This window comes from Helicoverpa armigera, chromosome 2 (assembly GCF_030705265.1).
Source record: "Helicoverpa armigera isolate CAAS_96S chromosome 2, ASM3070526v1, whole genome shotgun sequence".
NCBI classification, from domain to species: Eukaryota; Metazoa; Arthropoda; class Insecta; order Lepidoptera; family Noctuidae; genus Helicoverpa; species Helicoverpa armigera.
Window position 1 is genome coordinate 14,119,093 of NC_087121.1, and position 10,964 is coordinate 14,130,056.

The following is a 10,964-nucleotide window of genomic DNA, read 5'->3' on the forward strand; positions in this document are numbered from 1 at the left end:
AATTAACAAATGTTTGTCCAAAATACCCTCAGTATTTTGTGGAAAAAGGCTCGACAAAAATAATGATTTCCAGCGAAATCAAAATTGGGGTCAAAGCGAATTTTTCACAAAAAGAACTGCAGAGACCGAATATAAATGAAAAACGGGCCGAAACTTCCTGGAAAACGATTTCAATTAGCTGGTTTTTTCACCTTGTTCTAGTACACAGCAATTGGTATGTAGCTACCATGGAGAACAAACTGACTAGCGGAGGTGCCATAACGGAAAATCTCCTAAGAAAGTATAGCGCGCCAAGATGCGGGTATGCATGGGCGAGGAACGTTACTGTCTTCGCCCTTATACGCCTTCTTTGGACCCGATCATTATTTGTAATACCAAAAATCGTTGATGTTTCAAAGAACCCGAATGCCTCGATAGTTCACTCATTTTAGCCATGCCAAGAAGGCGCCTGGCCTACTTGCACTATGGCATCTCCGGTCATCTTTCTTTACTTCGTGGTAGGTACGCAAGTTTGGGAACGTCCGGGGGTGGGGAGCTTCCCCCTGCCCCCGCCACTCAACTGTCAACGTCATGTCAATTGCAGGCGAAACCGCGGGCTGGGAAATGATGAGCTGACGAGGGCTTCAGATACTCACCGGTATTTTTGGGAATTCGTTTTACTGATCCAATACCTTTATGTCGATAGAGAAAACGAATACTTCGTAGTTTGGTCAGTAAAAATTACGTTTGTTTTGTTATTTGTCATCAATTATGAATTCCTGCTCTGAAGTCTCATCTCTGTCGACTCGGCTGAGACGTAGCGGCTTCGCCTACTCCTACTCCGTTATGACGGCAATGCAATGTCTCATAAGTCATGTATTTGCTATTGTTTAAACATAAGGTGCAAATTATTTTAAGCTTTTATAGGTAAAACATACTAATTATTACTTAGATATGTACATATTAATTCTTTATTTTCGAATTCATCTTAGAGGTGGATTTTTATAATTATAAATAAAGATAAGTAGGTATAGATGGTCGTGTCCTCCATTACTCGTATTATGTAATAAGTTTATATAAGTACCTAATGGAAATACGTAAATGCATCTTATATATAACCGAACAAAGCTTGGGAGAAACCATCCAATTTTCTAGTTAATCTAACAAACAGTCTATAATATACTGCTATACAGCGTGTTCATCGAAACATTGCTTCTAGGAATAGTTTTCGATATGATGTTGCGAGAAGCGGTCATACGTAGGTATCCAGGACCAAGATATATTATTAACACACCCTGTGTACTGCCACATAATACATAGTATGTACTTAATATTACTTGGTACTTTCAATCAAATACCATTATCCTTAGTGCTTTCAATCAAATACATAGGTTCACCAATACATTATCCAGATTATATTCCTGTATTTAAGATAATGGACCATTATGGCGTAGGTTAGGTTAGGTTAGGTTGTGACAAATGCTTAAATATGAGGGTTAATTATTATTCAAGAGACTTGGTGATTTAATAAGGTACGGTAGGACAGCTGTAACTATATTTCTATTTAGGAAACAAAATCGATATCGTAGGTACAGAAGTTCCGTGATTAGGTACCTACTATTACCGAAGTTTTAATTACCAAAGTTTCCATTCCAACAAAATTCTAAGAACAAATAAAAAAGTCATTGAATTGATCTAAAGTTGACGAAAACAAGTTACAATAAAGTATAGTCCTAGTTAAGAATTGAGAGCACGTATCTTTAATCTAAGATTAAAGCTGAACCAACAATAAATTATCCGAAAGTGGTACAATATCAAAATGGCGGCTTTGTCATCGCCAGGAACGTACAACAATCGCGGGCCTTAAATCATTGTGCGATGACACAAATGTTTCGTCAACACATACATTTGAAAGGCGGCCAAATTCACCCAGGAATTGAAACATCTTTCTTCATGATTAATAATCATAATTAATTTTGACAAACAGTTTTATAGTGTCCTCCCATTTTCGATTCCTAGAACTCGACAATTTAAATAGATAACTTTTGTGTAAGAATGTAATAAAATTTTCTAGTCGCGACAATTTTCCTTGAAATGTGAAAAACATGTCTAGTGTTAATCCACGACCGTTGAATTAAATTGTTGCTAGGAATATTTCGAGGCATCGACAGGGCCGACTCTAGCTAGCGCCCCGTGCGAGTTTTTCCTAAGGCGCCTTTTTCAACCGACTTCTAGAGAAAAGATTCTCTACTCAACTGTCTCTTTTGTGTAGATTAAGTGTAAGGAGCAAGCAGAGAGACAGACTTTTTTAATTTGTATTCACACGGGCAGCGGAAAAAGCCTAGGCAGGCTGTGAATGAACTAGGTTGATGACCAAAAGTTATTTTGATTGGCGTCTCCTTCTGCTCCCAGAGCCCAGAGCGTGTGGCGCCCCTTTTGGCACGGTGGAGCCCCGATGTGACCGCCTAAGGCGCCCTACCCTAAAGCCGGCCCTGGGCATTAAATTGATTCGCCCACGCGAATAATGTTTGTGAACTCACATGTAAACAAAGTTTGTTCAAGTTTTAATGAATCTTTACACAAATGTAATTATGGAACATCGGCGTAGGAGTAAATAACCCTTTTCGATCGTTTATTAATTTAACTCAAATCATAAGTCAAACAAATTAGCTAGTTAACGCTGACGCGGCACCCGACAGAAGTAGGTAGGTACTACCGACCAATCATTTATGAATTCCGGGAACTTTTCACGCAATTGATGTTTTGATTAATTAAAGGCAATGTCTCGTAATTTACGTTAGATTTAATGGATTGATTTATCAAAACAGATGTTATTGACAGTCACGCAACGAACAAATTGAATCAGTAATTTGTATCTATTGTGTTGGTTTCAATGTGCGGAAAAATCCATCGTCGTGCTCAGTGGAAGTCCCCAATCAATGTATTGAGTAGGATATCTATTGATACGTTTGTTTGGGTATTGATTTGATCCCGGGGCTGCTATTAGTTGTCATTGAAGCGATGTCGGTGGAGCGAGTGCACTCGACAGCTGCACGAATAAGCCTGCTCGGAATATTGAGTGGGTTCAAAATTACAGCGAAATAGGGGTGGTTTTATACACAGTTGAATTTTAATTTAAGCTTTTATTGCACATAGACGAAAAAGCATCAGTTTAATGAATTCACAACACGATCACTCTGTTGAGTACTGTTGGTAAAGAAAAGATATATTTCGTGAAATCATAGGATAACAGGATTATTAAAAAGTTCTTACTGAGGTGCCTAAATTAGTAATAACGACCTGTCGTAAAGCGAGGAACAACGTTCTCAGCTAACGTTAGGAAAACTTAAATGTAGGTACTCTTTCTGTAGGCACGCTTTTATTTTTAAACGGTTTTATTTAGCTCACCCCGTTTGTTTTATTATTATTTATTCATTCTTTCTTCTTGGGTCAAATTTAGTAATTCAAATTTCACCCTCTTCCTGTCAACCGATTAATCTGAAATTTTGTATACACCTTTAATTCCGATGACAATACAATATAGTAATATCAATAACATTGTAAATCCAATATGGCCGCCGGCACAAAATGGCGGATAACGTAGATTATCAATCCCATCAATATGGGTATCAAATGAAAGGGCTCAACAAGCAGAATACAATATACTATAAAAAATTGAAATCCAGGATGGCGGCCGCTACAAAATGGCGGACAACGTAGGTTTTATCAAACCCACCAATATGGGTATCAAATGAAAGGGCTTCACAAGTAGAAAACTGTCAGTAACTCCAGCGGGGCCCAACAGGGCCAAGGCCTGCCTGGGCTGCGAGATTGTTCGAAAGAGTTACCGCGGCCCTGGTACATAAAAGGCCTACAGCACTAAAAGGCCTACAGGAGCAGCAGGAGAGGTCATGTGATGATTTTTGGGGTTGTTACAAAAAAAAGTATCTGGAAGGGCTATGTATTGAGGAATTAGATTGTAATAAATTGTCAGGTAAGAGACCGTGTAATAATGATGCACTAAATGAATTAGATAGAATGAGGAATATTCGGTAGGCATTTTCATTAAATACTAAAAACTAGAAAATAAAAAACTTTTAAGTTAAACGGTTTTATCTTATGTGTACTGAAAATAAAAAATAGTTACTTACCTGTCAACCTACGTAGGTGGTCCCGGTCATATTAAACTAAAATAAAAACGTGGGGCCCCTGTGAAATCCTACCTATGGCAAAGCATATCGTTATACTTTGGTAGATCATGAGCTCGGCGTTCGCTGGTGAAGCCGCTACGGCTGATTATTGATTGTCAAAATCTCCAGTTACGATTATAGTAAGTCGATGCAATCCACACCTATTATACCTCTAGAAGAAAGTACTACAGCAATAGTTAATGGGCCCCACGTTTTTATTTTAGTCTAATATGACCGGGACCACCTACGTAGGTTGACAGGTAAGTAACTATTTTTTTATTTTCTAGTTTTCAGTACACATAAGATAAAACCGTTTAACTTAAAAGTTTTTTTACCGATTTTTTATTTTATAAGTAAGTTTATTCCATTTCTCAGAACTTTGATGAACCACTGTTCTTAGAAAAGATAAGTAATTAATTTCAATTTTAACGTTAGACGGGAGACTTGCCCAGTCGGCTCCTAGATAGGCATGCTTCTAAGAAGTCTGAGGGCTCTCTTCTACGTTTATATAATTTTATAATGCCTAGAATCTAATACTTGTTAGTGTAATTGGCTGACTGTTTACTACTTTGCTAGAATTGATTGCAATTACACGGCGATTAAGTTGCTTTGAAATTCTATATAATAAATATAGAGGAGCTACCACGAACTCTTAATTATTATTAGGTAGGAGGCATCTGCTTGAAACAACATTTTGAGAAAATCATTTTACAAACAAGGATCAGAAGAATAATTTTGACAAAATGATCCACCTTAAAGATTAAAATATATTGTGTTCTTTGCCAGCTCTCTACAAGGTAGAGTAGACATCTTAGTCTGTTTCTTTCGTTAAGAATGGCTGTAAAATTAGTAAAATGTAAAGAAAGGCAACAGTTTTTTGATAAATTACGTAATGTTTGAAGAAGGGACTTACCAGAATATCCAAAGGATCCTGCAAAAGAAATAATGTTAACTCAATAGTCTAAACAAAACCACAAAATTTGAATTTTGATTACTTAGCACTTTTTTTGTAAAACCTACTTACTTTATTAAGTCTTCGGCTCTCTTCGCTTCAGCAGAAAGGACAATGCCTAAAAACGTCCCCACCCACCAACAGACTTGAAAGTAGTGTCATTGGATGCGCCTTATTTAATAGATCATTTCTTATTATGGAGACACTAGCTTTCCGCCCGCGGCTTCGCCCGCGTGGAATTCGGTTATATTGCGGTATAAATCACTACTATAAGAAAACTTCTCATTCCCACGGAAAAATCTAAGAAGCGCGATGTAACGCTGGATACGATTAGTTGTTAAACCAAAACTGAATGGTACACTATATTATACGTTTTCCCTTGTGGGTTAGCAGCGGTGAGGGAATGTCAGAATCTTACTGACTAAAATCGTCGTGTTCCGTCCTAGGCCTTTTATATACCAGGGCCGCGGTATCTCTTTCGAACAACCCGCAGCCCCCGCTGGCCCTGGCCCTACTGGGCCCCACTGATTTCAAAACACCTTAAACACCACCAGAAAAGCACAACGCCATCTATCGAGCTATCGGGAAGCTCGCGATTGAACAATGAGCTACAGGTTAAAGCGCGAGATATCATTGCACTTCTTACGTATCTTAAAAAAAACAACGTCACCACGTTTTAAAAAGCTATCATTCCACTTCTTACGTATTTTGAAAACACATCGTTACCACGTTTTAAAAACACCCAGCGCCATCTATCGCATACCTCAAGAACTAAATAACTTAACTAATACTTATACCAATTAGTAATTGGTTGAATTATAGTTATTTCAGGATAAGTAGATGTAAAAAAATCAGTTAAGACGATAAAACAAATTGTACGTCATCCCTCGTTAATTCCTCATTTTCGAGGATTCATTATCGTATCATTTAGCTTCTAAATTTATATGTTCATATTCGTTTGCAATATATAAGTAGATGTAAAAAAAAAACAGTTTAGACGATTAAACAAATTGTACATCATCCCTCGGGAATTCCTCATTTTCGGGGATTCATTATCGTATCATTTAGCTTCTAAATTTACATGTTTATATTCGTTTGCAATATATTACCTTGTTTTAAACGACACACAGCGCCATCTACAATCCATCCATCAAGCAAACAATATTTTTGTTTTCCCTCGGGAATATCTATTTTTTTCGGGATAAAAAGTACCCTATTATTTAATCCGGACTTCTAACTTTACCTCTGCAAAATTTCAAAGCAATCGGTTCAGTAGTTACGGCGTGAAAGCGGAACAAACAAACAAACAAACAAACAAACAAACTCACTTTCCGATTTATAATATTAGTAAGGATATTCCAAAAGTATGGGGTTTAGGAACTATAAGACAATTTAGTATCCTTAATAATCAATTAACTTCAAGTTTGTTAACCAATTACTCGGAGTTGGGTGGACCGATTTTGATGTTTTTATTTTTATTTTACAGAATCTATCTCAAAGTTTAGTCTTATTTAATTTTCATCAAGATCTTTTAAGCAGTTTTTGAGTTATCATCGGTTAAAATAATCGGTATGAAGAGGCAATGTAGGATGTCTTAAGGACACCTTCACCACCACCAACAGACTTGAAACTAGTGTCATCGGAAGCGCCTCCTTTGATAGATCATAATTATCATAACAATTTAATCCAAATGTTTGGGGTTTTGGAAATATCCGACATTCTATTATCTTTGCATTAAAAAAAAGTCATCAAAATCGGTCCACGCAACTCCGAGTAATTGGTTAACAAACTTGAAGTTAATTGATTATTAAGGATACTAAAATGTCGTGTATTTCCAAAACCCCATACATTTGGAGTAAATCGTTTTGATAATCATGATCTATCGAAGGATGCGCTTCCGATGACACTAGTTTCAAGTCTGTTGGTGGGTGGGGACAGGGTCCATACAAAATCCGGCATTGTCCTTTAGCCACCGTGTAAAAGTCAAAAGTAGACAACGAATTAAAAGCATGGTCTAGCTTCAGGCAAAGGCTGCAGCACTAAAAACTAGTCAGACGAATAATCCAGAGGTCTAAAGTTAATCTCGTAGACAGAAGCGCCTCAACCCGCTTTCTACCCTCGTGCCTTCCACGAATTACGACAATGTTCCCAAAAATACCAAGAACCCGTAGGCACTCTGTATATTAAATAATATGACTCCTGTAATTTCTGGTGAATTAACAATTCATAATTATTTCAATAAAGGTAAATTATTTCTTAGAACTTTGTATGAAATTATTGCCTTTTCGTATACATGTTGGCCAGTAGTTATATTTGGTGACTAGAGTTATACTTTAAAAGGCAAAATCGACCGACGGTATGTGGCTGACGGACTATCTACTAAAGCCCGATTTAGATCGTTCAACAATGGAGCGTTGTCTGCGAATTTTCGGCGTAAACGTTTGAATTCGCCTGATCCAAATTACCCTGTCAACGGTTTTCCAGATATGCTCGCGATGACAGCGACGGAGAACGAAACGATAACGCTAATGTTTCCGATTTCTATGTTCGACCCATCCCTACAGTCCACTGTTTGTTATATTAATAAACATTTTATTGCTAAATAGGTGACCGCTCGTGCGTGTGTTGTTTACTTACCACGAAACACAACAGTTAATATGAAACGCTAACAATTATTGTTGTACTAAGAATTGGAACTGTTTGTGTTATCAGTTTCAAAGTAGATGGCGGACATGTTCCACGAATTTGTTCTTTTCGCTATAAAATCTATGTTTAAAACGTATAATTTTCATTGCCTACATTTTGTTAATTATTTAGCATTGTCAGTAGGTAATTTAATGTTGTATACTCAGGTTTATAGGACCTACGTTATAACATAATTAAATATGTTAACTAACCTTTTTGATTTAATTTGAAGCAAAACCTTTGTTGTTGAATATGACAGCAGGCCGGAATAAAGAAATGATCTTTTAAATTCTTTGAACTTGGAAGACATGATGTTCTCGAACTCTTCCTTATTAGTCAAAAATATCATATGGTCACTCAGCAGTCATTATTCAAACTCTCAACACACAGTATAAAAAATATTAAAAAAAATCTCCCAAAAAAAGTGAAAACTCTACACAATCTCGCTTCGCGCACAGTATTGTTTGCGACGGTGACTTTGTTCGGTAATCAGAAAGCTTCAAGATGCCTTGCTATCCGTGCTGTAGCCCGTGCTGCAGTCCTTGCTGCAGCCCCTGCTGCTACTCGTGCTGTTCGCCATGCTGCTCTCCGTGCTACGGCTGCTGCTACGGTGGTTGCTGCTGAAGCTGCCGCTAGTCTGTCTAGTCCAGACGTGCGTGCGGGCTGCTGAGACGGTGTGAGTCCTGCAGCAGCGCGATGCGCTTCGTGCCACTGCTCCGTTCAGAGCGCTGCTCCTCGCGCCGCCGGTCGGTGGCAGCGAGTCGAACGTTGAGCGGGCGTAGAGCTCAGCTCCGTTGGGCACGAAGCCGAGAAGGGCCTTCTGGAGCTCGGGAGGCCTCAGCGCTGCTGCATTTGGCTCTTCCACGGTGCGTCAGCCGCTCGGATGACTATGGATGTGGAATGCTATCCCCCGGCAGACTACAGCCCATGTAGGCGTTGTGAAATGCACGAAGGTGTCACGGTAATGCCGTCGCAGTCATGAACAGTGTTTTATGTATGGATTTTTGTATAAATATACGTTCAGGTCACAATATTATCCTTGCCTTTTTACTTGATTACTCCGTATGATTTCACATTCAATGTCAGCGCTGCCTATTTATCAGGCAGCAAGTAGCATATGCTTCTCACTCGAGATACGAGCTGAAGTTCGCTTTGACCAGGTGACAACATGAAAGCGATCGGTCATCCTTCACCCAGTACCTAGCTTTTTGTCAAGGTTTTTTAGGAACGTGACTGACCTTATTGGAACTACCGAACTGTCCCACGTGAGCTGAACATTTGATGGTAGCTAACCACATGACAGCTACCCAGTGACAGCAAGACACGTCATGAATCTACACTGTCGGCTCCATATATCGCCGCAGCGAGAGCACGGACTGAGCAAGCCACTGATCTGTCAGTGGCTTTGTTATCAGTGGCTTGCTCCGTCCGAGCCACTACAGATGCAATGTGACAGCATACACGTGACCTGTCGCCTGAGGCGATTATCACACTGCCCCGCATGATGCAGCGTAGTGCGTGGATGCGTTTTTTTCCGTTGTATGGAAATATCTCCGTTTGTATGGAAAACACGCATAGTCCAACACACTGAAAATGCATCCACGCGCGTTCATGCGGATCACGCACATACATGCGGAGGAACACGCATCCTCGCGCGTAGGTGCGGGGCGAGACGCATGGTATGGCACTGATCCCGCAGTGACGCGCGTGATTTTGAATGGGCGTGACGTGTATATTTGAAAATGGAACTCGATGAGAGCCGCCGCGCGTGAATCTACAAAACGCACCTACGCGCGTGATGCGCGAAAAACCCGCACGATGATGCAGATCTGCACTCCCGCAGGAACGCGCGTAGGTGCGTCGACACGCAAGATGCAGCGTGATGCGGGGCAGTGTGAAGATCACCTGACAGTGGCCACGGTCACAGCATACAAACTGTCAGGTGATAGGTGGCCGCCGTGCACCTGGCGGCATACAAAGCCGCGAGTTTTGCCAGACAAAGCCGCCGACACGACCAACCAAAACTATTCTGTGCCGCTTGTATTGCCGGCGGCATAGCCGCTCATAGCATAGCATAGCTCATGGCATAGGCGGCATAGCGCATAGCCGCTAGCCGCCGGCATGTGTGTAGTAGCCTAGACTGATATAGGTTTAACAAATAATAAAATGGGCTTTTATATAAGCTTTTCTCAAGTTTATTTAACAACATCCACATGTGATTTGGCACTGTACTCCGTCATGAACCCCAGTAGGCCTGCAGCGGTCAGCAGCAGGAACATGAAGAAAGACACCACGATGTGCACATTCTCTTTCAACACACAGTTGTCTGTTGGCCAGTCTGGTGGTAGCTGGAAAGAAACGATTGTCAGAATTTTTTTATTACCTGCTAGTTAAAGGGCCTATGCAGCCCACTTCTTTTAAACAATGTGTAATCCTACTGTCATCTATGTACACCACGTTTAAAAAACTGTACCCTAATAGGCAGTCACCCTACAAACAGGCTACGCACTACGGCTAAGTTCTGAAATGCACTCATAACTAAATATACATGTAGTATTCCCTACCCGACTAGCAAGAGAGTCCACAGCAGGGTCCTGGTAATGGACAGGAAGGTCCGCAGCCCCCAATAGAGGGATTACAGCAGTTCGAATACAGACAGTAGCCGCCGCTGTGAGGCCCGCCGTAGAATCCACCATAGTACACCGGCATGGCGAGAAACTTTACAAACAAACAATTTTCGCCAACAAAATAACTACGATCGAATTTTGAACCGAAATTTTGGGTGACCGGGAAAAGCGGTAGGTCATAGAGGTGAGTCCTTCTTGACTGATGACGATGATGAGGTAAACGTTCGATATTTGAAAAGTTTTCAAATAGCAAGTTTTTGCAGCCAGTTTTTAAAGAGGTTGAAGTTGAATATCATGGGTATAACAAGTTGTTTCCCATGCTTTCCCATGGTATTTTATTATGGCTTCAAATAAATGCACGCAAGGAGGCATTATCGTGCATAGCTTGATTATCGCCCATAGTAGTGTAGGTACGCGTGTCTGTAGCAGTAGTTTTTCAACCTCAAACAGCCAGAATAAAAACTATCAAGAACTCTGTACAAGATCAGTCATGTTTGTAAATAAAAAAGAAATGAAGATTTTCAAATATGT